This window comes from Lissotriton helveticus, chromosome 7 (genome assembly GCF_964261635.1).
Source record: "Lissotriton helveticus chromosome 7, aLisHel1.1, whole genome shotgun sequence".
Classification (NCBI taxonomy): domain Eukaryota; kingdom Metazoa; phylum Chordata; class Amphibia; order Caudata; family Salamandridae; genus Lissotriton; species Lissotriton helveticus.
Window position 1 is genome coordinate 1,133,643,236 of NC_136068.1, and position 27,733 is coordinate 1,133,670,968.

A 27,733-nucleotide genomic window follows, 5' to 3' on the forward strand; every position below is an offset into this window, starting at 1 on the left:
GTACATTAGCACCCTGTCATGCGAAACCATCTTGAAATCAATATATCACCTTATATTTGCATTATTCATTTATTGATGTAACTAGTATTAGGTATTAGACATACACATTATGTAATCAGTATCTATTTTGGTATAAACAAAATGGTTCCCAATTTATTGAGCCGCTATTCACGTAAAGTAAAGGAGCATTTACATTTATGTCTCCTGTGTCTCAAAGTGACATGTGTTGCTATGCATGCTAACTGTCAACTTAGTTTCTTAAAGATACACCTAAAGAACGTGAAAGATCCAACAATAACTGCCGTAGCACATGGCCATCAGGGAACATTTGAAACACGGGTAAATCACGTTGGCCGCGAGTGGCACAATAGTACTTAAACCGCTCACGCGAACAACTCTGTGCTTGGTCTCATCAATGGCAGCTCTTTCCTGCACTCCACCTTTCCTCGCAGCGACGCTTACTTGAATCACCGAGCTACACACCTTGTGACTTCCAGCTCCAGCTTCTTCCGACTGAAAAAAGAAAACAAGAGAGATAAGTAAACAAATACTTGAAAAAACGATCTGTGGTTCGCTTTATTTAACAATTGCAATTGTTTGTTTTGGTTAAGCAGCCACAAAGGAATTTTAGAACAAACTATGAATACCATATTCGTTTTTTGAGGAACAAGTTGAGTCTTGAAGTGCAAAAAATTAACAAGCTATAGAAAACTTCGAGATCTAATTTCAGTTGGTAAATAATTACACATGAAGGAACTGTGTAAAAGACTTGTGACATTATTTTTGAACCTTTTATGAAAACAAGAACTCATGTCATTAGGTAGAAGATATAAGAGACTTTAAGAACTCTTACTTCCTTAAAAACTTGATGTCAAATTGATGGTCTAATATATATACAATGTTGTTCATATCATTTTAACAGAGTATACAGCTAATGAAGGAAGCAGCACTCTTTTAAAGTTCCGAATATTTTTAATAAAAAAAGAATGTTTAAAGAGAGTATGCATGATAATGACGATCCTTGTGAGAAAGTGCCATCTTTCTTGCCTTGGTATACCCCCACTTTATTTCTGAACTGCTGATGTACTTTGACTGAGTGTGCCCTGGGTCACTGCCAAACAGGTACCCAGGGCCTGTGTTCCTTCCCTACAAAGAAAAGCTATGCTAAAAGAAAACACCCAATTGACATCTCTGGCCACCTGTCAGCCCCTAGTAAATGGTACCCTAGGTACCCAGGGCATGGTGACCAGAGAAGACCTCTGAGAGCTGCAGCACTTATTGTGCCACCCTCAGGGGCCCTGTACCCTGGCACCCACACACTGCCTTTGCAGGCTGAGTGCCTAAGTAGAGAACTAAAGCAATAGTCGACATGGCACACATCCCTGTGTGCCATGCCCACAGAACCCACTGCCCTGGCATACTTCAGTCACCCCTCTAGCTGGGTGCCCTATACCAGAGGTGCCCCTACAGTACCCAGGGCCATTCCTGGGCACTGTAAGTGCAATGATGCCATTTAAGAGTATATGGTGCTGGGAGGTTGTCATTACGAACTCCACAGCACCATAATGGCTACACTGAAGACTGACACGTTTGGTACCAAACTTCTCAGAACATTAAACCCGCACTGATGCCAGTTTGGGATTTAATGTAAACTGCACAAGAGGGTATCTTAGAGATGCCTCCAAAACCCAAACCTACAATCCACGTCTGGGCTGAGTGACTGCAGAGGCTGCCACACAGCAGACCTGTTGCTGGGCCCCTGGGTGGAGAGCCCCCCGCTCTCCTGGGCCTGCAACAATGCACATCCTGGGCGAGGTGATATGTCTCCTCCCCCAGGATGGACAGGGGGAAGCTTCAAAGGCATACCGCCTCTGAGAGCTTCTCCAGACCAATTGCTGTACCCAGCAACCAGCCCCCCACCAGGCCTACCCCCACCCTGGTGGGAAGACTGGAGGGAAAAACTACGTCAGGAAGGGGGGTGTGCCAACCTGTGTCAACTCCACCCCTCAGGTGGAGGAGGCGAGGTGAAGCACGACCCCGGACCCCGGCCATCTTGTAGATGGGGAGTACTCAGTCAGTCAAAGTACATCAGCAGTTCAGAAAAAAAGTGGGGGCATACCAAGGCAAGAAAGATGGCACTTTCTCACAATCCTATAGGTAATATTGCTTTTATACATAATTAATATTTTTTGATATATATAAAACTATTTTTAACTCTGAAAGAACGGTATATTACTATTGCTCTATGTCAGTATAGATGAACCCAAAAAGATTTCCTACATCTGAATAATTCCCAATCAAGTGCAGATTCTATTAGAAGCTATCCTAGGACTTAGAGGGTCCATACTTCCAAGAAGGTTCCGATTTTCTTGTCTCTCTCATTCCCAATCCCCCTTTCCCCTTGGGACCTTTCCGAAAACCAGTTATAGGAAACATGGGAACCCGAAGGTAGTACACTAGGGACCTTGGGCGTTTAGCCTATTACAAAAAAACAGTGGACCCTAGTAGTTTGGGTGATCAGGGTAAGGATAGACACAAACTGGAATAGTATTTATGTCCTTTGTCCAGCCGGACAGGAATTTATTTGGCGATGCACACAATCAGAAAGTAATGTCAAGGGGGCACAGCCCGTGACCCACAGTGAACAAGACAAAACAACAAGTATAGGCAAGAACGAGCAAATCGGTCTGTATACTTATAATCAGTGAACAGAATTGATTGTAGTTTGAGTGACCATTGTACATGGCCACGCCCCCTTTCCTTTCTGTACCCTCCCCGCTCCCGCCTCCCAGCTGCTCCTCCCTCCCTCGCACTTCGCCTTAAATGGCGAACGTGCGGACGCGCAGCGATGACGCGCAGCGGGCGCGCTGACTAAACGCCGAAGGTGCGCCAAAGGTAAGCCCGTCTGCGCCCGTCCGCGCCTGGACCGCGCCCAGTGCCAGGACCCCTGGCCCCCGCAGACCCCAGCCCGCCCGCCGGACGTACGACGCCGCCACCCTCAACGCCGGCCGAGTCCCGGGCTGCTACCGAGCCACCCCGAGACGCACCCACGGACCCTTCTGCTGCTACGCCTGCAAGTTCACCTGCATCCGGACCTGCACTACTCCAGCACCAACCAAGACTACGACGAGCAACAGCAGCAGCCACCTGAAATGCATCCTGCTCAACACCCGCACCGTCCACAGGCACGCCATCGAGATCTGGAACCTACTCGACACCACAGCCCCAGACGTCGCCTTCTTCACGGAAACCTGGATGAATGCCTCCTCAGCGCCCGACATCGCCATCGCCATCCCAGACGGCTACATGATCATCCGAAGGGACCGCATCAACCACACCGGAGGAGGCATCGCCATCGTCCACAGGAACACCATCCGCATCACGACCAACACCGACGACACCCTCGCAACCGCCGAGCACCTGCACTTTCAGGTCCACATCAACCCCAAGACTACCCTCAGAGGCACCCTCATCTACAGACCCCCGGGACAACGCACACAATTCAGCGAAGACATCGCCGACTTCATCAGCCCGCACGCCCTCTGCTCCGCTGACTACATCCTCCTAGGGGACCTCAACTTCCACCTGGAGAACAACAACGACCGCAACACCACCACCCTGCTGGACAACCTCGCCAACCTGGGACTCAAGCAGCTGGTCACCACCCCCACCCACTACGCCGGACACACACTCGACCCCGTCTTCTCATCCAGCAAGGACATCGCCTTCAGCCACGCCACCGGACTCCACTGGACGGACCACAGCTGCGTCCACTTCAGCTTCGGAAGGACCACGATCCACCACCACCAGCAACAGGTTGCACCCAGGAGCTGGAACAAGATCACAGCCGACCAGCTCGCGACCTCCCTGAGCATGAACTTTCCCACCAGCACAACGAACCCTAGCCAGGCGGCCACCAACCTCACAAAGTGGATCAGCGACTGCGCAGACGAGCTCGCCCCCCTGAGGACCCGGCCTAGCAGACCCGGTAGCAAGAAAGCCCCATGGTTCAACGACGAACTCAAGAGCTCCAAGAAGATCTGCCGAGCCCTCGAGAGAACCTGGCGCAGAGACCCAACACCGGACAACATGACTGCCCTCAAGCTCGCCACCCGAAAACACCACCAACTCATCCACGCCACCAAGAAAACTGCATTCAAGGAACGACTGGACAACAACGCACACAACAGCAAGGAACTCTTCAACATCGTCAAAGAGCTCTCCAACCCCAACGCCGGAAACAACGACATCACCCCTTCGCAAGACCTCTGCAACTCCCTCGCCTCCTACTTCCACAACAAGATTGCGGACATACACAACAGCTTCAGCACTCAACCGGCGCACGCCACGACCGAACCACCGCCCCCCACCACCACCCTCCGCGCCTGGACTCCGATCAGCACCGAAGACACCGTCCGCACAATGAACTCCATCCACTCCGGATCGCCGACCGACCCCTGCCCTCACCACGTCTTCAACAAGGCCGACGCTGTCATCGCACCCCACTTGCGGGACATCATCAACACCTCCTTCGACACCGCTACCTTCCCGGAGAGCTGGAAGCACGCCGAACTCAGCGCCCTACTAAAGAAGCCTTCAGCCGACCCCACCGACCTCAAGAACTACCGCCCCATCTCGCTGCTCCCGTTTCCTGCAAAAGTAATCGAGAAGACCGTCAACAAGCAGCTGGCCGCCTTCCTCGAGACAAACGGATCCCTCGACCCCTCGCAGTCTGGCTTCCGGGCCAACCACAGCACCGAGACCGCCCTGATCGCAGCCACCGATGACATCCGAGCGCTGCTCGACAACAGAGAAACAGCGGCCCTCATCCTCCTCGACCTCTCCGCGGCCTTTGACACTGTCTGCCACCGTACCCTAGTACAACGCCTCAGCAACGTCGGAGTCCAGGAGAAGGCACTGGAGTGGATCATCTCCTTCCTCGCCGGAAGGACACAGAGAGTCCACCTCCCTCCGTTCAGATCTGAAGCCACCGAAGTCATCTGCGGCGTTCCTCAAGGCTCCTCGCTCAGTCCAACCCTCTTCAACGTCTACATGAGCCCCCTCGCAGACATCGCACGCCAGTACAACCTCAACATCATCTCCTACGCCGACGACACCCAGCTGATCCTCTCCCTCACCAACGACCCCGCCACCGCCAGAGCCAACCTTCACGAAGGGATGAAAGAGGTAGCCAAATGGATGAAGAACAGCCGCCTAAAACTGAACTCGGACAAGACGGTTGGGATGACTCCTGGTGGCCCCCCACCCTAGGCAGCGCACCCAAACCAACAGACCACGCACGCAACCTGGGCTTCATCCTGGACTCCTCCCTCTCTATGACCAGACAAGTCAACGCCGTCTCCTCGTCGTGCTTCAACATCCTGCGCATGCTACGTAAGATCTTCCGGTGGATCCCCACCGAGACCAGGAAGACGGTCACCCAGGCCCTCGTCACCAGCTGTCTGGACTACGGCAACTCCCTCTACGCCGGATCCACCGCCAAACTCCAGAAGAGACTCCAGCGGATCCAGAACGCCTCAGCACGACTCATCCTGGACATCCCCCGTCGCAGCCACGTCTCCGGACACCTGAGAGACCTGCACTGGCTCCCGGTCAACAAGAGAATCACCTTCCGTCTCCTCACCCACGCACACAAAGCCCTACACAACCAAGGCCCAGGATACCTCAACAGCTGCCTCAACTTCTACGCTCCCAAACGCCAGCTTCGATCGACCGGCCACGCCCTCGCCGCCGTCCCCCGCATCCGAAGAGCCACCACAGGGGGACGGTCCTTCTCCTACCTCGCCGCCAAGACATGGAACTCCCTCCCCACCCACCTCCGCCTGACCCAGGACCACCTCGCCTTCAGGAAGCAACTCAAGACCTGGCTGTTCGAGCAGTAGCGGACCCCCCTCCCCCAGCGCCTTGAGACCCTCTGGGTGAGTAGTGCGCTATATAAATGCGATGATTGATTGATTGATTGATTGTACATAGTATTCACAAGCATATTCAGTACATATGATCCTACTGTGTCGACGACGTTTCGATGCCGAAAAACAAGATAAATGGCATCATCTTCAGGACACATATATAAATCATGTTTGTCTTGGAATTATAAACAATTGCCTTTCATGCAAGACAGATCCTTAGGCGGGGAGGTAGTACAGGTCGAGAGACGTGGATCGATTTGGACCAATGATAGCGTGTATTTCAGATTATCCTGCTTTTGAGTCAATTAGACTGTCCGGATCACGGCTCGAGTTGTGCCGGTTGCAGAATCGCAGGACACGGCATCTCTGGCAGAGATCGCTGAGCGATCCCCGCCAGCGACCCAAACTACTAGGGTCCGCTGTTTTTTGTAATAAGCTTTCCGAACACCAGAGCATATTTCTTTTTTTGTGTTTCGGGAGTGCTCGGGGAGACTGGGGTACGGTTGTCATCAATCAACCAATCAGAGTACTTGTAGAGTGCGCTACTTACCCGTGAGGGTCTCAAGGCGCTGAGGGGAGGGGGTGCTGCTACTGCTCGAAGAGCCAGGTCTTGAGGAGTCTTCTGAAGGCAAGTAGGTCTTGGGTCTGCCGTATGTGGGTAGGGAGGGTGTTCCAGGTCTTGGCGGCGAGGTAGGAGAAGGATCTGCCGCCGGAGGTCGTTCGTTGGATGCGGGGGACAGCGGCGAGGGCGAGACTGGCGGAGCAGAGCTGGCGGGTGGGGTTGTGGAAGTTCAGTCTGCTGTTAAGGTAGGCTGGTCCGGCGTTGTGCAGTGCTTTGTGTGCATGGGTGAGGAGCTTGAAGGTGATCCTCTTGTTGACGGGGAGCCAGTGTAGGTTTCCAAGGTGGTAGGTGTTGTAGCTGCGGCGGGGGACGTTGACGATCAGTCGGGCAGAGGCATTTTGGATGCGTTGTAGTCGTCGTAGGTGTTTTGCTTGGATTCCTGCATAGAGTGCATTGCCGTAGTCCAGTCTGCTGCTGACGAGGGCCTGTGTCACCGTCCTTCTTGTTTCGGACGGGATCCACTTGTAGATCCTGCGGAGCATGCGGAGGGTGTTGTAGCAGGAGGAGGAGACGGCGTTTACCTGCTTAGCCATGGAGAGGGAGGAGTCGAGGATGAATCCTAGGTTGCGTGAATGGTCGGTGGGTGTTGGTGCTGTTCCTAATGTGGTCGGCCACCTGGAGTCGTCCCAGGCTGAGGGGGTGGGTTCGAGGATGAGTACCTCCGTCTTATCCGAGTTCAGCCTCAGACGGCTGCTCCTCATCCAGTCGGCGACGGCCTTCATTCCCTCATGGAGGTTGGTTTTGGTGGTGTGAGGGTCCTTGGTGAGGGAGAGGATGAGCTGCGTGTCATTGGTGTAGGAGTTGATGTTGAGGTCGTGCTGGCAGGCCACTTGTGCGAGGGCCATGTAGATGTTGAACAGCGTCGGGCTGAGGGATGAGCCCTGGGGGACGCCGCAGATGATGTGGCGGCTTCGGATCGGAAGGGTGCGAGGCGGATGCTCTGGGTTCTGCCCGAGAGGAAGGACGTGGTCCAGTCAAGGGCCTTCTCTTGGATTCTGGCTTATAGGAGGAGTGCGATGGCAGACAGTGTCGAAGGGGCCGAGAGGTCCAGGAGAATGAGGGTTGATGTTTCGCCGTTGTCTAGTTGGTGCCTGATGTCGTCTGTGGCGGCGATGAGGGCTGTCTCGATGCTGTGGTTTCTTCTGAATCCATACTGGGACGGGTCCAAGATGTTATTGTCTTCTAGGTGGCGGACCAGTTTCCTGTTGACGATTTTCTCGATGACCTTTGCTGGGAACGGGAGCAGGGAGATGGGCTAGAAGTTCTTGAGGTCCTTGGGGTCTGCCTTGGGCTTCTTGAGGAGGGCGTTGATTTCGGCGTGCTTCCAGCTTTATGGGAATGTCGTTGTTTCGAAGGAGATGTTGATGCCCTTCCGTAGTTGGGGTGCGCTGGCTGCGTCTGCTTTGTTGTGTGGGCACAGGTCTGTCGGAGATCCTGAGTGGATGGAGTTCATGACCTTGCGTGTCTCGTCGTTGTTGACGTTGGACCAGGAGGTCAGGCGGATGGTGCTGGTGGTGTTCGCAGGGGAGGAGGAGTCGGGCGTAGTCGGGCGGTTGTGGTGTTGAAGCTGTTGTGGATGTCAGCGATCTTGCGGTGGAAGAAGATGGCGAATGAGTCGCACAGTTCTTGTGAGGGCGGGATGTTGTTGGCGTTGGTGCTGGGGTTGGAGAGTTCCTTTACAATGCTGAAGAGTTCTTTGTTGTCGTGTGCGTTGTTATCCAAGCGGTCTTTGAAGGAGTATCTCTTGGCTAATCTGATGAGGTAGTGATGTCTGCGGGTGGCATCCTTGTGGGCTGCGTGGTTGTCCAGTGTGCATTCGTGGAGCCATATTTTCTCCGGTTTCCGGCATGCGCGTTTGGAGGTCTGGAGCTCGTTGGTGAACCAGGTGGCTCTCTTGCTGGTGTGGTTGTTGGAGGGTTTCTTAAGCGGGCGCGGGTGTTGGTGCAGTCGTTGATCCACTGTCTGAGGTTGCTGGCTGCGGCGTCTGGGTTGGTGGGGTCGGTGGGTGGGTTCTGGGCGAGGGTGGTGATCAGCCGGTCTTTGGTGACTTTGCTCCAGCAGCGGCGAGGCAGCTGTTGGGTGCAGTGGTGCGTGGTTGGTTTCTTGAAGGTGAAATGAATTCAGCAGTGGCCGGTCCAGTGGTGTTCGGTGGTGTGGTTGAAGGTGACATGGGTGCCTGTGGAGAAGATGGGGTCCAGCGTGTGGCCGGTGGCGAGGGTGGGTACAGTGACGAGTTGTTTGAGGCAGAGGTTGGCGAGGTTGTCGATCAGGGTGGCAGAGTAGGCGTCGTTTTTGGTCTCAAGGTGGAAGTTCAGGTCCCCGAGGAGGATGTAGTCTGTGGAAGCGAGTGCGTGGGTGCTGGCGCGGTGGAGTCGCTGAACTGAGCCCGGGGTCCAGGGGTTCTGTAGATGAGTGTTCCTCTGAGAGTGGTGTTGGGGTCGGTGTGGATCCGGAAGTGTAGGTGTTCGGCGGTGTGGAGGATGTCGTCTGCGTGGGTGGCGACCTTGAGGGTGGACTTGTGGATGATGGCTATTCCTCCTCTGGTTCCGTTGGCGCGATCCCTGCGGGTGATCTTGTAGCCGTCCGGGATGGCTATGGCGATGTCGGGTGCCGAGGAGTTGTTCCACCAGGTTTCGTCAGAAAGGCCACGTCTGGGTTGGAGGGGTCCAGCAGATCCCAGAGCTCGACGGCGTGTTTGCGTGCGGAGCGAGTGTTGCGGAGTAAGCAGCGGAGGTGGTTAGGTCCAGTCCTTTGAGGTTTCGTGGTTCTGTTGCAGGTGAAGCTGCAGGAGTGGCAGGAGAAGGGTCCGTTTCCGGGTGGCCTGGAAGCAGGTGTGGTTTCGGCCGGCGTTGAGTGCGTGGAGGCTGCTGGCGTCGCAGTGGAGTTTGGTGTTGTGGCGTTCGCGGGGTCCAGGGGTTCTGGGGATGGGCATGGTCCAGGCGCAGACGGGAGCAGACGGGCTTACCTTAGGTGCACCATTGGCACGCCAGTGGCACGGCCGCGCAACTGGCGCCATTTGAAGGGGAGCAGGGAGGGAGGAGATGCTGGAAGACGGGAGGCGGGAGGGGATGGCGAATGGGCACGGGGTGGCGGGGCTGCAGGGGTAGCAGTGGCGGGAAATTGAGCAGTGGGCAAGGGAAAAACAGCGCCCAGGAGGGCAGAATAGAAGGATGCTGGCACAAGTGCTGGAGGAGCTACAGCGGGGGGGAGCGACCTACCTGGCGAGGTCAAGGGTCGCTCTCCTCACTGCGCAGCTGGCGCCTTATGAAGGGGAGCTGGGAGGGAGGAGCAGCTGGGAGGCGAAAGGCAGGGGACGGTGAATGGGGGCAGGGCGGCAGGGGTGGGAAATTGAGCACTGGGCAGGGGGGGCAAGAGAAAAACAGCACCCAGGAGGGCAGAACAGAAGGATGCTGGCACAAGGGTTGGAGGAGCTGCAGCGGGGGCGAGTGACTGACCTGGCGAGGTCAAGGGTACCTCTCCTCACCGTGCAGCTGGCGCCATTTGAAGGGGAGCTGGGCGGGAGAAGCAACTGCGAGGCGGGAGGCAGAGGATGGCGAATGGGTGCGGGGGCCTGGCCGCAGTGGCAGCAGCAGCGGGAAATTGAGCAGTGGGCAGGGGGGACAAGGGAAAAACAGTGCCCACGAGGGCAGAACAGAAGGATGCTGGCACAAGCGCTGGAGGAGCTGCAGCAGTGGGGGAACGACCTTCCTGGCGAGGTCAAAGGTCGTTCAACAAGGTCGATCAACAAGGTCAAGGAGCACAGGTGAGTGGTAGCTTGACAGTGGGTGATCGAGGGGAGAGCGGGTTAGCTGGGAGGCAGGAAGGACAGGGGCAGGAGGAGGGGCTGCAGGTTCAGCAGCAACGTGGGAAAAGCATAGGGAAAAATGGCACCAGAAGAGGAAACAGAAGGAAAAAAGAGAAAAAGAGGGTGCAGAGAAAATAGGCAGAGAAGGAAAAAAGAGGAAAGAGGCAAGCAAGGCAGAACAGCAGAGGAGCACAGTGCTCTCCTACTAGACCAACAGGGATGAGGTTCAACCAGGACCCTGCGGGTGGAGAAGGGCCTCAAACACCCTGCAGCATAGCACTCTGGGCTCAAGGGGCAGTACTCAGTGGTGGATCTGCACGGGGGAGAGCAGTTGCACTGACAAGCATATGAGTAAATACACTACTGCACCTTCCTACAGAGAATGGGATTGCCGAGGCACAACATTAGCGGGTATCTTGAGGCCCCAAGGGCATCAGACATGATCACTGATATTCTAGATGACAAAGGGCGGACACTACTTGACCCAGAGTATATCGTAAATCAGTTTAGTAATTATTACGCAACCTTACATTGCTCACAAATTCAACAGTTAACAAAACATTGACAGGCTATCTGGCCCACATTAAAATGCCTTGTTTGACTCCTGAACAAAGGGAACACTTGATGGCGCCCTTGCAACTCATTGAAAATTGTGGTGTACTGTAGAGCATGCCCTCTGGGAAAGCACTAGGGTCTGATGGCCTGACGGTGGCATTTTATTAGTCCTTTCAAGGTCTTTTAGTACTGCATCTAAAAACAGGAATGATGCCCCCACAATGAGAGAGGCGTTGATAGTGACATTACTAAAACCAGGGACGAGACCCATTCTCTGCTCATCGTACAGACTGCTAAATGTTGATGCCTATATATATGCAAAAATTAGCCAACAAACTGGTGCTCCTGTTGCCAGGGGTTGTGCGCCCAGAGCAGGCGAGGTTTGTCCTGGGCCAAAGTTTGACTCACAGTTTGAGAAAACTCGTTGAAACCATACAGTGGATAGACCAAGAGGTCAAAGCTGTGGCCATGTTCCTAGATGACGAGAAGGCATTTGATTCAGTAGAGTGGGGGTTTATGTTCGCAGTGCTCCTTGCAAAAGGTGTTGGTGAGATTTTAATTTGACTTCTCTCAATACTGTACACAGATCTGGTGGTCCCTGAGAAGGTGGAGAATGTTGTCTCCAATGTCTTTAACATCTCCAGGGGAACCAGACAAGGGTGCCGACTGTCACTGTTATTATATGCTCTGGAGGGGATCCAATGGCTTGCATACTCTGTGAGTTTCACAGCTGTAGAGGCATCCTATTCCCTGGTTATAACATCATTATATCAGCATATGCAGATGATACTCTGTAGTATATCCATTATCCTGATGTCAATCTCTCTGCCATACTCAGAGAGTTGGTGTTATTTGAGGGACACTCCGGCCTCCGGCCTCCCGATCCACTGGGATAATGTAGTATTCTGTATATTGTGTGTTTACATGCTTTCTACTACTCCACCTGTAGAACACTCTCTAGTGATATCATTTGGAATGTTGGTGTATGAAGCAGTCAGTTGGAGTAGGGCTGAGCGCCCTGCTGGATGCTCCTGGTGGGGCTGAATACTGATGTACTTCTGATCTTCTATCTAACTTCAATAAATCCTTCTGAAACTTATCTACAAGCGTGGAGTCAGTTACTACATTTATGTCTACCATTTTTCCCCTTACCCCTGCCACGGCCCCCCTGCTCTGGAGTAACCTCTAAAGTGGTCTACTGACTCAGTACGTTATTTGGGTAAAGGCATTCACCCTGACCCCTCAGTGGTGGTAAAATTACGGGCTGGCAATACAAAAACTCAATGAGGATGTGGATAGATGGATTAGACTCCTATTGTTTCTTGTGGGGCAGGTAGCATTTATAAAAATGGTAGCCCTACTCAGATTCTTATTTCTGTTTCAGAATATACCACTTTTGCTACAGCATACTATGTTTCAATGATTGTGCACACTAATGATCAGATTGGCCTGGCCGGGGAAGCAACCTAGATTGTGATGGGATTCACTCACCCTCCATTATGTCTTGAGCGGACTTTATGCCCCTGACCTGGATATGTATTACAGAGCTGCTCAGAGTACATTTCCATATTACTGGATTCATGGCCCACAGACAGTGCCCCATCTAGATCTATAGAGGGATGCAGCAGATCTAATCACTCTTCCACAAACTTTTTTTGCACCCCATCAAGACGACATGGGATTTTTGACTCCTTAGGGGTTACGACACAAGCATGGCATGCATTGTTAGATAGACAAGCAGGGCTCTCTTATACTCCCTGCAATGGTGCCTGTGGTTCCTGTTGGGACAGGAGGAAGGGGCATGGCAAGCCATCAGTTCCCTAGGGATATTTACTATGGGTGACTTTTTAACTGAAAGGTTGGTGGTGAGCACATGGGAACACATCCAAGAGACAGCTCCACAAATGTCGGCAATGGCTATATATTATTATTACAGAGTCAGACTTACATTACAAGACTCATTAGGGGACGATATGTTGGAACCACAAGCAATGGATGCCCTCACAACCCTAATACAGAACAAAACAACATTCAAATGAATAACTAAGTTCTACACTAAAACAAAGTTCTACTCTAGCACAAGGGGGACACAAGCCAGCGATGTTAAAAGCCAGAGTGGACTCGCAGCGGGACTTGGGGAGCCCTCTAAGTGATAGGCAGTGGCAATATTGTTGTGCCAATACTAAAACAATGTCCATGAATGGGCGACATAGACTTATACATTTTAAATATCTCTATACGGCTTATTATATACCTGATAGGCAATACCAGTATGGGAGTATATGACTACTGAGGTAAGGTATTCCGTGAATTGGGGTCCATAATGGGCACAACATTTAAACCACACATGAAGATGGCACTACTAGGTTATGATTTAGAAGTAGAGAAACCTTCCAGACCATTGATAGCCATTGGCCACTTGTTGGCCAAGAGACGGGTAGCCATGAGGTGAGCACAAGGCCCCTTCCAACAATAGAAGACAGGCATGCTGATATGCTTTACTGTAATACCTAATCTGATACGTACATTGATCTACTCCCTCCACAAATCCAACCTAAAAGCTACTGGGGACCATATCAATTAGACTTTATAAGCAAGGAGACACAGGTGGAGAATGGCGATTCTGATCATTATGAATGATTGGGGTTTCGCACAGGATTGAGACAGTCCACTAAGGAGGGAGTCATCTTATATACTGATTGAAGGGTGCATTTGCTGAGATCTAGGGTGGTAAAATGTGGTTCTTTAAATGAAACTGTGCTAATGCACTATATTGCTACTGACCTTACAGTATCACATGTAAACTCGGTCAGCCATAGGGCTCCAGGTCGGAGTCTACTACTTTACATCTGATGCAGTGTGTTGATTCATGCACTATACGATATATATTTGTATCATCTGGTCTTGATGTATGCTGTTTCTATTGGTTCAATAAAAGCAATTATTTAAAAAAAGAGAAAGATCCTCTTCCATCCTGTTGCACTGTTTAACTCACTTGGCCCCAACATGGCTGAAGGACTTGAGGACAAGGCATCCTCGCATTCTTCGATACTGATTTGAACATACTAGCTAAGGGGGTGCTTGATAGATACTCTCAGCTTTATGGAGTACCAAAGGGCCAGCTGAATGATGCAGCACACAACGTAATCTGGAGTGACTTCACTGCGTGCTGCAGTGCAGTGTGTCTCTGTACCTGCGATGGACCTAGATGTCCATGAGCGCAGTGGGCTTGTGTTAGTACAGCACAAACAGCTCAGACAGTGGCAGCCACTCTGTGTCATATTTATCACAAGGAACCTGGAAGGTTTTCATGAGTCAGTAACATATGAACGTGGGTGAACATTAGGCCTGCATGTGTGATGGATACAGCGTTGCTCACAATACAAAATGCCTAGCCTTTTGAATGGGGCCAGTAGTTGTCAGCTAAATGCATAAGGGAGTCTGTTTTTGAGCACACCAAGTATACGAGGTCCATTCATGACGTGCTGATCCAGTCAAGGTTTTCACTTTGAATTCTGTGACTTGTAGTCTTTTTCATTCCATAGTAATACAGGACCACAATTCCTAGTTTCCCTTAAAATAACCACCTGGTTTGGAGCGGCACATCATGTATAGAGCTACAAAAATGGCAGCTATGAACATGGACTATCCATGTCATTACTGTGGTCCACTTGAACCATTGATTACATATGACAGAGATATGACCACACTGCCACATGACTTGCAGCACACGCTAATACAAGGGGCCTCTGCCGTCTTAGCGTAGACCCCGCATTTGTGGGGAAGTCTTTGCACTTGGGACAGAATCTCAACAATGAGAAACCTCATTATGGCGATTACACTTCGATTTTGGAGACTCCCCCACAACTGAGGGGTCTCGACTATGAGGGCATGGGCCCTTTGTGATCAGGCCCCAATTTTTAAACTGCCCTTTTTATACTGCCCCGGGACAATTCTCACATGCAGTGACATTTAATCCCCAAGGGCAATGGAGTCCTTTGAGAGGTTGTCTACACTAATCATCTACAAGTGGCCGTGACATATTGCATGGCCAGTCTTTTGACTCTTGACAACATTGTTGTTTACAGACATCATGTATGGCTTAAAAAGCAGTTTCAGAATGGACTTTATGGACAGAGTATTAATTGTCCACCAATCATCATTGAAAACAGACTGAAAACAACAGAAAGGCTGTAATGCAACAGGTTGCTCAGGAAAAACAGTGTCAACCAGCTGGTCACCCATCTGCACACATCTGTTTTGTGCAATGACCCATTTGCCCGGATTCAGACCTAGGTGAGGGTCCATATGTATGTGTAATCCATGATTTAAAGTAATGTTGTGCAAGACACAACAGGCTACTAGTATCATACACACAACTTCAGGGAAGTACAGCAGCAACCCCTATGTGCAGATGTGCACATCTGAATTGTGACTTGAGGAGGCCAAAAGTGTGCTCCATGATGGCTAGAGTACGTATGTGTGCCCTATTGTACCTGCGCTGAGGTACAGTGGTTGCACGCCTGTATGGTGTGAGCAGATGAGGGAAGAGTCCATAGGCTGCATCACCTGAGGAGGAAAAAGAATAAATATTTGTACAAGTCCCTCTTGCATCTGTACAGTACAATGTACGAAATGATACATGCTGTGTCTGCTAGGGCCAGGTATATGGCTTGAGGATTGGTGTCTTATATTGGTGTCTTATATTGGTTGCATATGGTAAAGAAACATTTAAACATATTATTTCATTGTGTGGTGCTTGGTACTTACCAAGAAGCCACCTGTTGCCAAATTCTCCACTGCCATCCACCAGGCAAGAGGTCACCTGTAGAATACATAGCTGTCAATCAATCAATAAATACTTTATTTGATTGACTTTGGCAATCATAAAAGTACAATAAAAACAATCATATAAAAATATTAAGAACATCAGTTAATATCATTAAGTGAGTGCTATATGATTGTTAGAACTGGGATTTCTGGTTGGCTAAGGCTTGTGCCAAAGCCAGGCAGAACCCACCACTCTAGTCAGGGCAAGGGAGTTACACGCCAAAGATAACCCCTGCTCACCCCCTTGGTAGCTTGGTACGAGCAGACAGGCTTATCCTGGAGGCAATGTGTAAAGCATTTGCGCACGCTCACAGCAACAACATCCCAGGCACACTGCAAAAAGGAACTCCACACAAGGTTATATAAAAATAACTTTTGTATTCTCCAATACACATCAGATAGTAATCACACAATATACATTGTGTCAACTGGCACCGGCAATATTCACAAGGGATTATTTACACAGGACAGGGCCACGTGGGCCACTGTCAGAGTCAGCACTTAGTAGAAATAGTACTTAATAACAATTGTAGAACACAACCAGTAACCACTGGTAAAAGGTATGTACACACTACGCAATACTAATCACCATAGGCATAGATCACGCAGGAACACATAACCTCACTAGTATAAACTATATTAGGCAAAACGACCTCATAAGCATGAAAACACATCTAGAGGTATCACAGGCATAACAGCATTGCACATTAAGCATAAATCACATTAGGCCTAACCAGTATAAATACAGTAGGCAATCACCTTGTGCCACATTTAGAGCACATAAATCACATTCAGGGCCTTGCGCGGTATCCCCATACCAGCCTCCCTGGCCAACTGGCCATCACAAGAAGGGGCTCAAATGCCCTGTGTCCCGAATGTCAGGGCGCGCTGCCATTGCAGTGCCAGTCTGGGGTGAGCCGTCTGTGCAAACCTAAACGTTGCAGCTGCCCACTACTTGCTGGGCAGCTGAGAACAAGAACAGGGCCTAAACGCTGCAGCTGGCACTTAGTGCTGCGCAGCTGTAGAAGGCCAAGGTAGGGGCGAAGGAGTGCGACTCACTCCTGAGTCCAAGAGAATACCTGTTCCTAGAAAGAAAAACCTAAGCGGTGTAGCTGCCCACTACATGCTGGGCAGCTGGGAACTCAAAACTGCGACATGGGCCCTCACTGGCCCTTAGGCGCAAAGACTGCGCCAAATGCTGGAGCCACGTTGGAGCCATCTTGGCTCTGCAAATAAATACTGCGCCTTTGAGCCCTCTAGGCTCTGAAAACAAACCTGGGCCAAGTATGGTAGCACACGGCCTCAGTAAATAATTAACAATCAACTGGAGCCATCTGGCACAGGTTGGAGCCCAAAACGGGCTCTAAATTAAGTGTGCCCCCAGTCCTTCATGGGGACTCTAAACAAGACTAGGGAGCCTCATGGGAGCGGCCCGCTGCTAGCCGGGGCCGCTCGGTAAATGAGGAGGGGCTACTGTGCCTCGAAGGCACCAGCAACATAGAGCCCCCTTCACCGGGTCTTCGCATGGGACAACCGTTGGGGTAGCCCTCTGTCGAGCGGGGCTGCCCTAGGGAGAAGCACCAGCCATGTCTCCCACCCCCACCCTCACTCACCGGCTCGAGCAGGCTCTGGGGCGGCCTAGTGCAGTGCGATGCGGGGCTCTCTCCTCCATCACGGGAGCCCAGCGCTGCTGTCGGCGGCCTTGGCTGCTGCTTCGCTGTTTTCCCCCAGGCTCTCCTCAGGCAGCGGTGTCTCCTCCTTTGGAGCGGGTCTCTCCCAGGTTTCGGGAGCCCCGCCGAACTGCCACAGCACCACTCCTCCACTCCTCTTCTTCCAGGTCTCCCTCCTGGTCATGGTAGCCCCGCAACACTTGGGCTGCTGGCGGCCCCGGGGCTCTCCCCAACTCACGGGACCCCGGGCCGTGGGAGGCCATTACTCGGCCACTTCTCTTCCCACCATCTCCGTGGGTCTGGGCTTCCTGTTGACGGCGGAAGTCCCGCCCCACCATAGGCATGACGCTGCCTGACTTCCGGCCCGGGCCTATAGCGGTTATTTTAATCGCGGCAAAACGCAGGGTGGGCACCTGTATTTTTGAAATTAACTTGCGGGCAAAGTCGCGGGGTGGGCACCCGCACAAGTTAAATAATTATAGGAGCGGGGTGGCACCTGCATCAATAACAAGACAAGCAGGGTGTGCACCTGCCAGTAATTATCAAAATAAGCACCCGCAATGACCCTGAGGAGGGGGGATCCTCCAGGCAGGGGGAATCCCTCGCACACGCTGCAGCCCAGCGCTGCAGGGTTAAAATAGAGCGCTCCCAGGGCGATATGAGCTCCAAATAAGTCCTTTAGGTATCCAGGGGCAAGGCAGGGCCCAGGGGCCAGGACACAGGGTCCTCCAGCAGGGAGGCAGCCCCCATGGCGGTCCCTCCTGGGCCCCATCGGCAGCATGCCCCGCAGGAACAGCACACCCTGAACTGAGCAGTTTACATGGGGTCACAGCCTCTTTTTATACACACCTTTTCTTTGTCTGGAGCTGTAGGGCAAGGGGAGAACCAGTGACAACTGGTTCTTGAGCAATTTGTTTTGCTCAGCCCCTCTCCCCATTCACAGGACAGGCTAGGGGCATCAGATGCACCACAGGGGGCGGAGCCAGCATTGTGTAGGGAAAGCACAGCCCTATTCAGGTCCCAGGTGCACTCCCCCCTGCCATGAACATGCAGACCTCTCCATTCACCACCGGGGCAGACCCATACTGACTTCTGGAGCCAGGCACACCAGCCAGCTCCAGCCAATCACAAGCCAGACAGTCAATTCACATTTACTGCACAGACATGCCAACTTCTAGAAGTGGCACTTCCTCACTAGACACAATACATCCACGCACATCATCACACAGCATTTAATCTCACGAGTTCGCACATACCAAACTCGACCCTGCACTCCCCACACATCAGGAACTACCATGGTCACACATATTCCCCATGCATTCCTATTGGAGGGCAGGCCACTCTCACCGCGCATACACAGAGAGTGCACGCACTTTACCCTGGACCACAGGGAAAAAGTGCGCAGAGGCCTACAATCACCAACACCAGGTTACAGGAACAGGCTAGGCAAATGCAAAAAGTTTCGGGGTGAACCTGCCAAAAGGGCCAAGTCCAACAATGATAATATCTTAATAATCTTCTATGGTTCACCGGCATATCCAGTGTTAAATAAAATTCCTTTTTATCACTACATTTTACCAAAGTATAATGTATGCAACAGCATTTACGCTGTGAGTTTTGCAATCGGCGTTCTTGGGTATACTCAAAAAATGCTTTTTTGACTGATGCAATGACTGATTTGGCTATTTTCTCAGTGAATTAAAAAAATTGCAATAGGCCCAGATTTGAAAGGGTAGTTTTTAAGTAGCTCAACCATGGTATATGCAAACTATATTTCAAATTCAAACAATCTCTTAATATTAATCTGTTAAAATCCAATTCTTTTTTAGTCCATATAGAGCACCATAATAGTATTGGGCGCAAACGTATATAGTCAGGTATATAACCTGGCCCTATCTCTTCAAGACCTATTTCTACAGGGACATTCTGTGGGGTTCCTTACAGTTTCCTTAGATATATATATTCTGCCATTTGTATTAAAATAGTAGATTTGTAACCCCAGATTTCTGCCCCATAGTTTACAGCCGGGACGCACTTAGCAATATAGAGGTATAATATGGACTTTATGGGACTATGGCCTAAACGCCTGGAGAAAGCATTGATACTAAATGCCACCCTGTTAAAGGATTGAGTATGTGATTTTTATAATGGCGCCCAGGACAGTCTGCCATCCAACAGTATGCCCAGGTAGCTAAACCTGTCCACCTTGCATATTGTGTTATCCTTTATCACATATTTTCTTATCTTGGTGTCTATGGTCCTTAAGTCAAAGTATATGATTTAGTATAATTAATTTTTAGTCCCAAGTCTTCCATAAACTCATAGAATTGGTTCAATAAAAATTCCAAGCCATTAGCTGTCAGGAAAATAAGAACAGTATCATCCTCATACAACAAAGCGGGAACCGTTCTATGTCCTATCCTTGGAACGTCTTTGCAATTACCCCTTAAAAACCGATCTAATTGAATTATATATAAAATTAAAATAAAAGGAGCTCAAATACATCCTTGGAGGTCCCGTCTCCCCTGCTTAAAGTGCACAATGCATTCTCCTGATGGGCCAAATCTTACAGTTGCCTCGAGACCGTGTGTTGGTTGTGCAAAAGCGCAACCATGGCTTCATCCATCCCCATGCCCCTCAGCACAGCCCACAGCTTGGATCTTACCACTGTGTCAAATGCTGTGCTGAGGTCCATAAACGTTAAATGTATACTTTCTTTTTTAGCCACAGTGTACTTGTTAATTATAAGATATAGATTCAACTTCTATTCGATCGTGCCTCGTCCCGACCTGAATCCATACTGAATATCTTATAGGATATTGTTATCATTGGCCCAGGCTGTTAGAGGCTTCAACAAGGCCCTACCCAACCCCTTTACTTCTGCATCTATCAAAGAGATTGGACGGCAGCATGCTGGATCAGCACAGTTCCCCTTTTTAGAAACAGGTATTATAATCGATTGCTTCCACGAAACTGGATTATGATCACAGGCTGCGGCATTCAAATGTTGCATGACCAAATGTGCCGAAAGATCTATACATGATTTTAAAAAGTCACACAAATGGGCCTCGTTCCTTCCCTGTTGACAGTTGCATCATGCCTTCCCTCACCTCTTCCAGTACATAGTGGACAATTTTTTCTGTAATAGTGCAGACATTGTTGTATATTCGCAATCTCCTGCATATATGCAACCAAAATGGTCTTCCCATTTTTGCGCAGGTATAGTAGCACTTAAGTCAACTACAGTGCCCTCATTAAATAGTGGCTGATTTACTACCCTCCAGAAGACTGCACTATTCCTTGTGTTGCAAGCATCTTTAAGCTTATCCCAAGCTTTTCTTTCAGGGCATTTAGTATTTTCCTATGGGCTGATGCATATGCCTTCCTGGCCGCTTAAAGTGGGCATGTCTTCCTTGGTGTAGACTTTAGAGCTGTCATTAGATCTTTAAAGGTCTTTGAACAATTCTTACTGAACCGTTTAGGACCTGAACTAATAACCATGACATTATATCTGGTCAGGGCTTGCTGAGTCACTTTGCAGATAGTGGAAAAGGAATCTAGAATCGCCAGATCATTTGCATCTACATTCAAACAGACCTTAAATTCGCGACTACGCTTTTGTACCAGATCCCTTAAAAATTCCTCCGGGAGTACTTTCTCCCAGCTAATACTCCGGATGTATGACGTTACAACGCATGCTGTTACAACGCGGTTTTTACAACGCATACCATTACAACGCATAGCGCTTTGGGGTGCTGGATAGTGATTAGTTTCATTTACTATTCCAACTCCAGTCCCCGTGGACACTAGGGAAGGTGTTGGATAGTAAATTAAATCTATTCCCTGTCCTAGAGCGCCCCCCAGCGCAATGCGTTGTAATGGTTTTCGTTGTAAAACCTGCGTTGTAATAGCACTGCGTGGTAAAAGTTGCGTTGTAAAGGATGTTTCCCAATACTCCTCCCTTGAGTTTTGGAAATGAACAGGTCTTTATAAATATTGGGCGGCTTTGCTTCAAGATCATTCCAACTAAACTTTGGAGTTACTGGCTTGTGATCACTAAAAATACTCCATACTATGTTAAAATCTGCCAAATGCTGAAGCATGCGAGCAGAAACCAAAATATAGACAATAGTTGAATTTTTGTTTCTTCCTTTAAAGGTCGAGACAGCCCTGGGTGAAGCATACTCTTCTCTACATAAGAGATTAAAAAGGTTTCGTTCTGAGATTAAAAGATTAAGATTATCACCTTGACTGGTATGCATGAAATGAATCCGCTGTGGTTCCTCTAACTGGACCTGGTCCTTTTCCTCAACACAGGTGTCACAGGGGTGTAGGTTAAAGTCTCCTGCCAACAAAACTATTGAACAGAAGTACCACTCCAGCACGGTTTTTACATAAAAACTCCTAAACTCTGTCTTCAGGGATATCTTAGAGGAAGGTGAATTAAAAAATATTAATTATCAAGACTTTATTGTGATGGACAAACAATAGTAATACTCCCAGGATATTGCTAGATTCAAATGTTATCAATTCAGCAGTACAGTCTAGTCTCAGGCTTATAAACTTTGCCAAGCCCCCTTTAGCTTTATCAAATTGGGACAGATCTGCCTTAACATGAAAAGCAATAAACCCATTCATAAATAGTTTCCCCTCTGCATCCAGGTTTCTTGAAAACACACTATCCCAAATGCTTTGCAAAAATACATCCTTTGGTTATCTGCGAGTAATGTGCTTATCCCAGCAATATTCCAGCTTAATATGGACAGATTATTTTTTATCCTGTTTGTAGGTGCTCCCTCGCCTATTTCCCTCCCTGTTTTATCTTTGACAAACAAATGCTTATCCTCAGTTAATTCTGACTGACATGGGTAATTCACTTCACTGGGCAGTTAATCCACATCTGCTAAAACATCAAAACGATTGTGTGTTGTTATATCAGGATAGTTGTACTTACGCACCATGCCCCCTTCCTTCACACTGACTTTTGACTGAGTTCTCTCTCTAGATATCCTTGGAGCCCTACTGGTCTCCTGACTCAGTTGGTCCCCTGGCCTATAAAAATTACCTAATGGCAATAAGACAATATTAGTAAAATCCATTTGACAACTCAAGTACATATCTACTGCCTGCGTACACTGTATGCACATCAATAAAGCTACCACTGGCATTACACACAGCCTGAACATTGTGAAAGTGCCAGCGGTGGCTGGTGCAGAACATAAGTGCAATGTGGCAAGGTGATTGAAGAGCTACATGGGGCACACGTGAGAAGTGGGAAAATAGGTTGAAATCTCTAGCTATCCCCTGCTTCTGGTCAGTGTATGGGGCATATGTATAAGGAGATGTACTCTCCAACTGATGCAGCTCAGTACATGATGCAAGCATTTAGACTTGCTTGCCTGAGAGATGCAAATGAGGTAGCCAGAAACCGTCTGGAATGAACCAATAGCAAATACAATGGAGAGCTGCTAGGATCTTGGCATAGGCTGGGATTGTCTGGGCGTGGCATGTCAGAGTCAAGATCCTGCTCCCACTCACAAATCATCTCCATGATGACATTGGGGAAAAACGGTATCTGAAACTGACATCTTGGCTGGACATCCCAAAGAGGTGTATCCTTTGTCTAAGAATCCTCTCTGCTCTTCTCTTCCTCCTCCTTCAGTCTCATGGTAAGGGGCAAACCAACAAACACATTCAGTAACATGTTGAAAAGTCTGAAAGAGTTTATTTGTGCAGCTCTGATTTTGTGTTTGCAGCAAGGCTGGGATTGGCTGTTGCACTCACAACTTTCAGCTGGGTGGGAGAATATCCACGCGAGTGCAAAATCTCTGCGTCGAGTGCTGAATCATTGCCCCGACTGGGGATTTAAAGATACTACTCATAACTCATCTTTGTGAATACCGAAATTCATAAATGTAGAGTTTTGGTTTCAATTTACCTTTTTGAATCAGGGCCAAAGTCCATAGCAATGCAACCAGATAGTCCCTTTCTATCCTGTCAAAGGCCTTTTCAGCGTCGAGTGACAGAGCCATGGCCTCTTCAGGCAGATCCACAGCCAGCCAGATCGCATTTGCTTGAATCGCATGCATTGATATAATTTGGAGGTAGTCAGAGGTCGCAGCTGTGACTTCTAGCTTCCTCCCTGCTCTTCCTGGCACCTCCTTGGCGACCCTTGGACTCAGAGGGGGCAAACGTTTTGCCTCCTTTGAGGCCGGGGGATGCAAAGGAAGTGCTAGGAGTAGCAAAGAGCAACTTGGAGGTCATAACCACGATCCCTGACTACCTCTAAATGACGTCCAGTTACGCATGTGGTTACACAATGATTGGCCCGGGACAAACCCCACCTATGAGTGATGGATCAGGGAAGGGATAACCTTCTTGATGCAAGCTGCCATGACACTGGCCAAGATCTTCACATTGCCGTTAATGAGGGAGATTGGGCGGTAACTACCACAGAAAAGGGGACCTTTCTTTGCTTGGGAATGACCATGATATGGGTCTTGTTAGAGAGAAGGCCCAGTGAGTATGAATTGTCTGCCTCCTTAGTAGCATCATAAAGGAAATCCACCACCTCAGTTTTAGTGCATTTGGAAAATTCAGCTGGGGGGCTTTCTACCCTGGGGGCTTTGTGGCAGAGAAGGTTAGCGATTGCCAATGATATTAAGACACCAGGGCTTGCTGATTGACCTCGCAAGACTCAGGTCTTCAAGCAAGCAGATGGGGAGTGGTCCGAAAATGCCCCCTCCTGGAAGGAAGTGTCAGTTACGAGAGGGAGCATGGACTGCGTAATGAGGAAGGAGTACAACCGTGATTGACTACCATGCACTGGGGAGATATACATATATTCCTTATCTGTGGGATGCAGGAGACGCCATAAGTCCAAAAGGCATGGTCCATCCTGACGTCCCCCAAGAGAGCTCGGTCCACATTTTGTAATGTATCAACGGGGCCCATGCTGTCTATGATCGCATCTCAAGACAGGTTCCAGTAGCTGCACATGAGCAGGTGTGTAGCATCAATCTCTGTCAACACCCGGTTAACTCGACGAGAAAAGAGTGTTTTCGCCCTGTCAGAGCATAAACAGTGCCCATGTAGAGCACCCTGTCACCAATCCTCAGCTTGGCGAATGCACAGCGACCCTCCGGGTCAATCCAGGACTTCAGTACCATGTGCAGTAGGGTCCTACATATCAGAATCACCATGCCACACTTCCGGAGCTTCACAAGCCCACCGGCCAGCATCTATGGTTCACCTTACCCACCCAGTGCCGTTGAAGCTTCTCTGCCTACACAGCAGTGAAATGCATCTCCTGGATTAGGGCTATGTCGACGTGTTTAGAGTTGAGGTACGGTTGAAATAGTGTTGGACGCCATGCACGTTCTAGGGGATGACCTTCAGTACTTCCCGTGAGAGCATATCTGTAAGCGGCTCTGAAAGGGGGACCTAAAACGCTTTTCAAGAACATAAACAAAACGAGCTACGGTATCGCTGATTTAAACAGAAAAAATCATCAAATTAAATTATGTGAGCGAATATGTCATTTTCTTCAAAGAAACAGTAGTGCAGCTGGTGCAATCAGGTCTAGACTATGAACGAAAATCAGCCCAGGCAAACTGTTCAAACCAGCACTGCAGAAGGTGGCAACTAATATGTGGCGATGGCAGTGTTGATTATAGGCTCACAAACTGCTCTGAAACAGCACCCTGGCATGTAGACTATTAGAGAAATGCGAAGTGGCACAATGGCCAGTCTGCAATATAATCTGGTCCATGGGAGTGAGGATAAGAACGTATTTCAATTATGACAGCTTTTTATAGTGCTTAACTAGGGGTATGTAGATATAATTTTCTCTGCTTGCATTAGGGCCATATCTCACACACTTGCTATGACGCTGACTAGGAATCAACAGTGCCAATGTTAAATAATTTGCTATTCTTCCCAGTACTTTCAGACGGTGGTTGCTTGCACCATTTTTTTGTGGTCTGGGCCTCATTTTTCCGTATCAAATTAATATTTACAGAGGAGATGAAAATGTGGAGAAATGAAACAACACGTAGGTCGAAAAGACAGGGGAAGAGAAAGAGAGAGAAAACTTCACAAAGGGAGAAAGCAGGAACCTGCAGGAGCTGAGGGTAGAGGTGCAGGGAGTGTCTGGTTGCGTATTAAAGAGGCATGAGGTGGATTTAAGACCGCCAACCTTGGTATTTGGCGAGTCGACGTTTAATTGTAAAAGAATATTTAGGCATTTTCAGTTCGCAAAAATGGGTGCACGAATCTGCAAAGTTTGTCCTAGTGAAATACACACAATTTTGGCAGAAAATATGTAATTCATGAAATGCATTTCGCACGTCAACTGTGTGAAACTCTGAAAGCTAAGTATGCCCTGTACAAAGTCAAATTAGATACTGGCATAAAATTATCTGTAGACTGTAACACATCTCATGCAGTAGCTGTGAAACTTATGTGTGCCACGGCTACAAGACATTTTCTGCTCGAACCAGCCCCTGCGGTTGAAAATTGCAGCAACAAAAAAACCATTACCGATTAATGGAGAATTTACCACAAAAAACCCAAGTGAACAATTAGAATTACTTGGAACTATGCGTGAATAATACACAATCTGTGCAGACCTAATCGTAATACTGTGCTGGAAAACCACCTACATTTTGTTTTCCTTTGTGTGAACTACGTACTAACCCATATTTATTCATGTACGACTTATTTAATATATCACGTGTGCTTCACTTGCTTTTTTATATCACAGAGTTAAGTTGTGATTTTCTATCCTGGCAACTATTTTGAAAAATAATATCCTCTCAGTGGCTTTTCCACCTTTTGGAGCCCATGTCATTTCACTCAGTATCTATACCCCATGTTAGACAACTTTGAATCGCCAGCCAATGGACCTACAACCCCAAACCCAACCACCCCACGCCACAATTACCCCATCACGTGTTACAATTGATGGCATCCCTCTGTGGGCCCCAACACATTTTGGAACAGATTTCATCCACCTCTGTAGCCATAGCTGTTAAAGTTCATGCGTTCAGATCAGCGTGTTAATGCAGTCTGGCTGGTGCACCTCTGCAGCTCACAATCCCTCCCCTATTACAATCCACGCTTAACCTCCCTTAACCCTGGGTTCATATCTCACCTCGCCTTCCTACCCGATGGTTTACCATGGACACGGGAGGTCTGCAGCTTTCTGGACACCATGTCGAAGCTTTCCCCTCCCTGTGTCATGATGCTCTCCATACTAGGGATCTTAAAGCCCCACAACCCCACACACATCAATTGAGAACATTACTTCCACTTGTCGGAGTCCAGCTTCAGAAAATGAGCCTTGTTATACCTAATTATGCCTTGAGGGTTCTGCTCATTCTTTCTGCAGGAGGCGCACTCACCAGCATTTGAAGGTGTTTTTATTTCCAGCTAAGCAATCACTGAATGTGGACTGCTGTCTCAGCAAGGAGCGTGCCCCAGAAACAGGACAATCCCCAGCCTGAACATACAAAGATTAGCATGATGTAATGAAATTAATCAGAAACGTTGCCAGTTTTCTAGATTTAATGGACTATGGGAATGTCGTTTATCCCTTTGCACTATTTATGTTCAATGCTGTCAAAAGGAGATTACTGCTCAGCCCGTAAATCATTGGTCAGAAACCATAATGCTGATGCTACAGTTCCTTTACTCTGGGGTCGTAATGAATTCATATCTCACGCAGCGCAGCCCCTGCTTGGCTCTACCAGTATCGCCTAAATGACAAGTGCAAGTGCCGCAGAGACCTATGGGGCTGAGGTTATCATACTTTAATTGACAAACCTGCTCTCTGCCTGGAGCCCTGTGGCAAACTCCAAGAAGCTTCCTTCCTGATTGGCTGCTTAGCATCTTGGCCGCTCCTCGCTTCTTAAATTGTAAAGGCCATAGTCCATGTTCAAGAGATCATTACGAGTCTTTTCTGCAAATGCGTCTGTATTCACAGCATGGAGCTGCCCGAGCATCCAATGGAAAGAAGGGATCAGACAAAAACAGTCAAGGGATTCTTCATGTTCAGTCGTACAGCCTTGATTGTTTTCTGGACTGGGACCAGGGCCACGTGAATTATGCAATTGTGCGGCCGTGGCGATTACCGCATAGTTCTAGATATGCTGCATTTGCCACAAATTCTATTATCTGCCACATAATCTGAAGATTTTTTTTTAAACTTTATTTTTTATTTTTACATGACGTTAAAACATCGACATCACAACATAAAGCAAAATGTAGTCCCATTGAAAACGGAATTGTAATTGTTGGGTCCACATGGCGTCTCTTGGAT

General features: G+C 49.1%; 1 long non-coding RNA gene across 1 annotated transcript; it reads right to left on the bottom strand.

Annotated features, from left to right (window-relative positions):
• Positions 1-343: 343 nt before the first annotated feature.
• Positions 344-26,640, bottom strand: LOC144767274 (uncharacterized). The gene is made up of 3 exons (XR_013598129.1): positions 26,567-26,640; positions 15,683-15,737; positions 344-513 (listed from the first exon to the last, which is right to left on the bottom strand). It is a non-coding gene; the product is annotated as an uncharacterized LOC144767274 (long non-coding RNA).
• Positions 26,641-27,733: the final 1,093 nt, after the last annotated feature.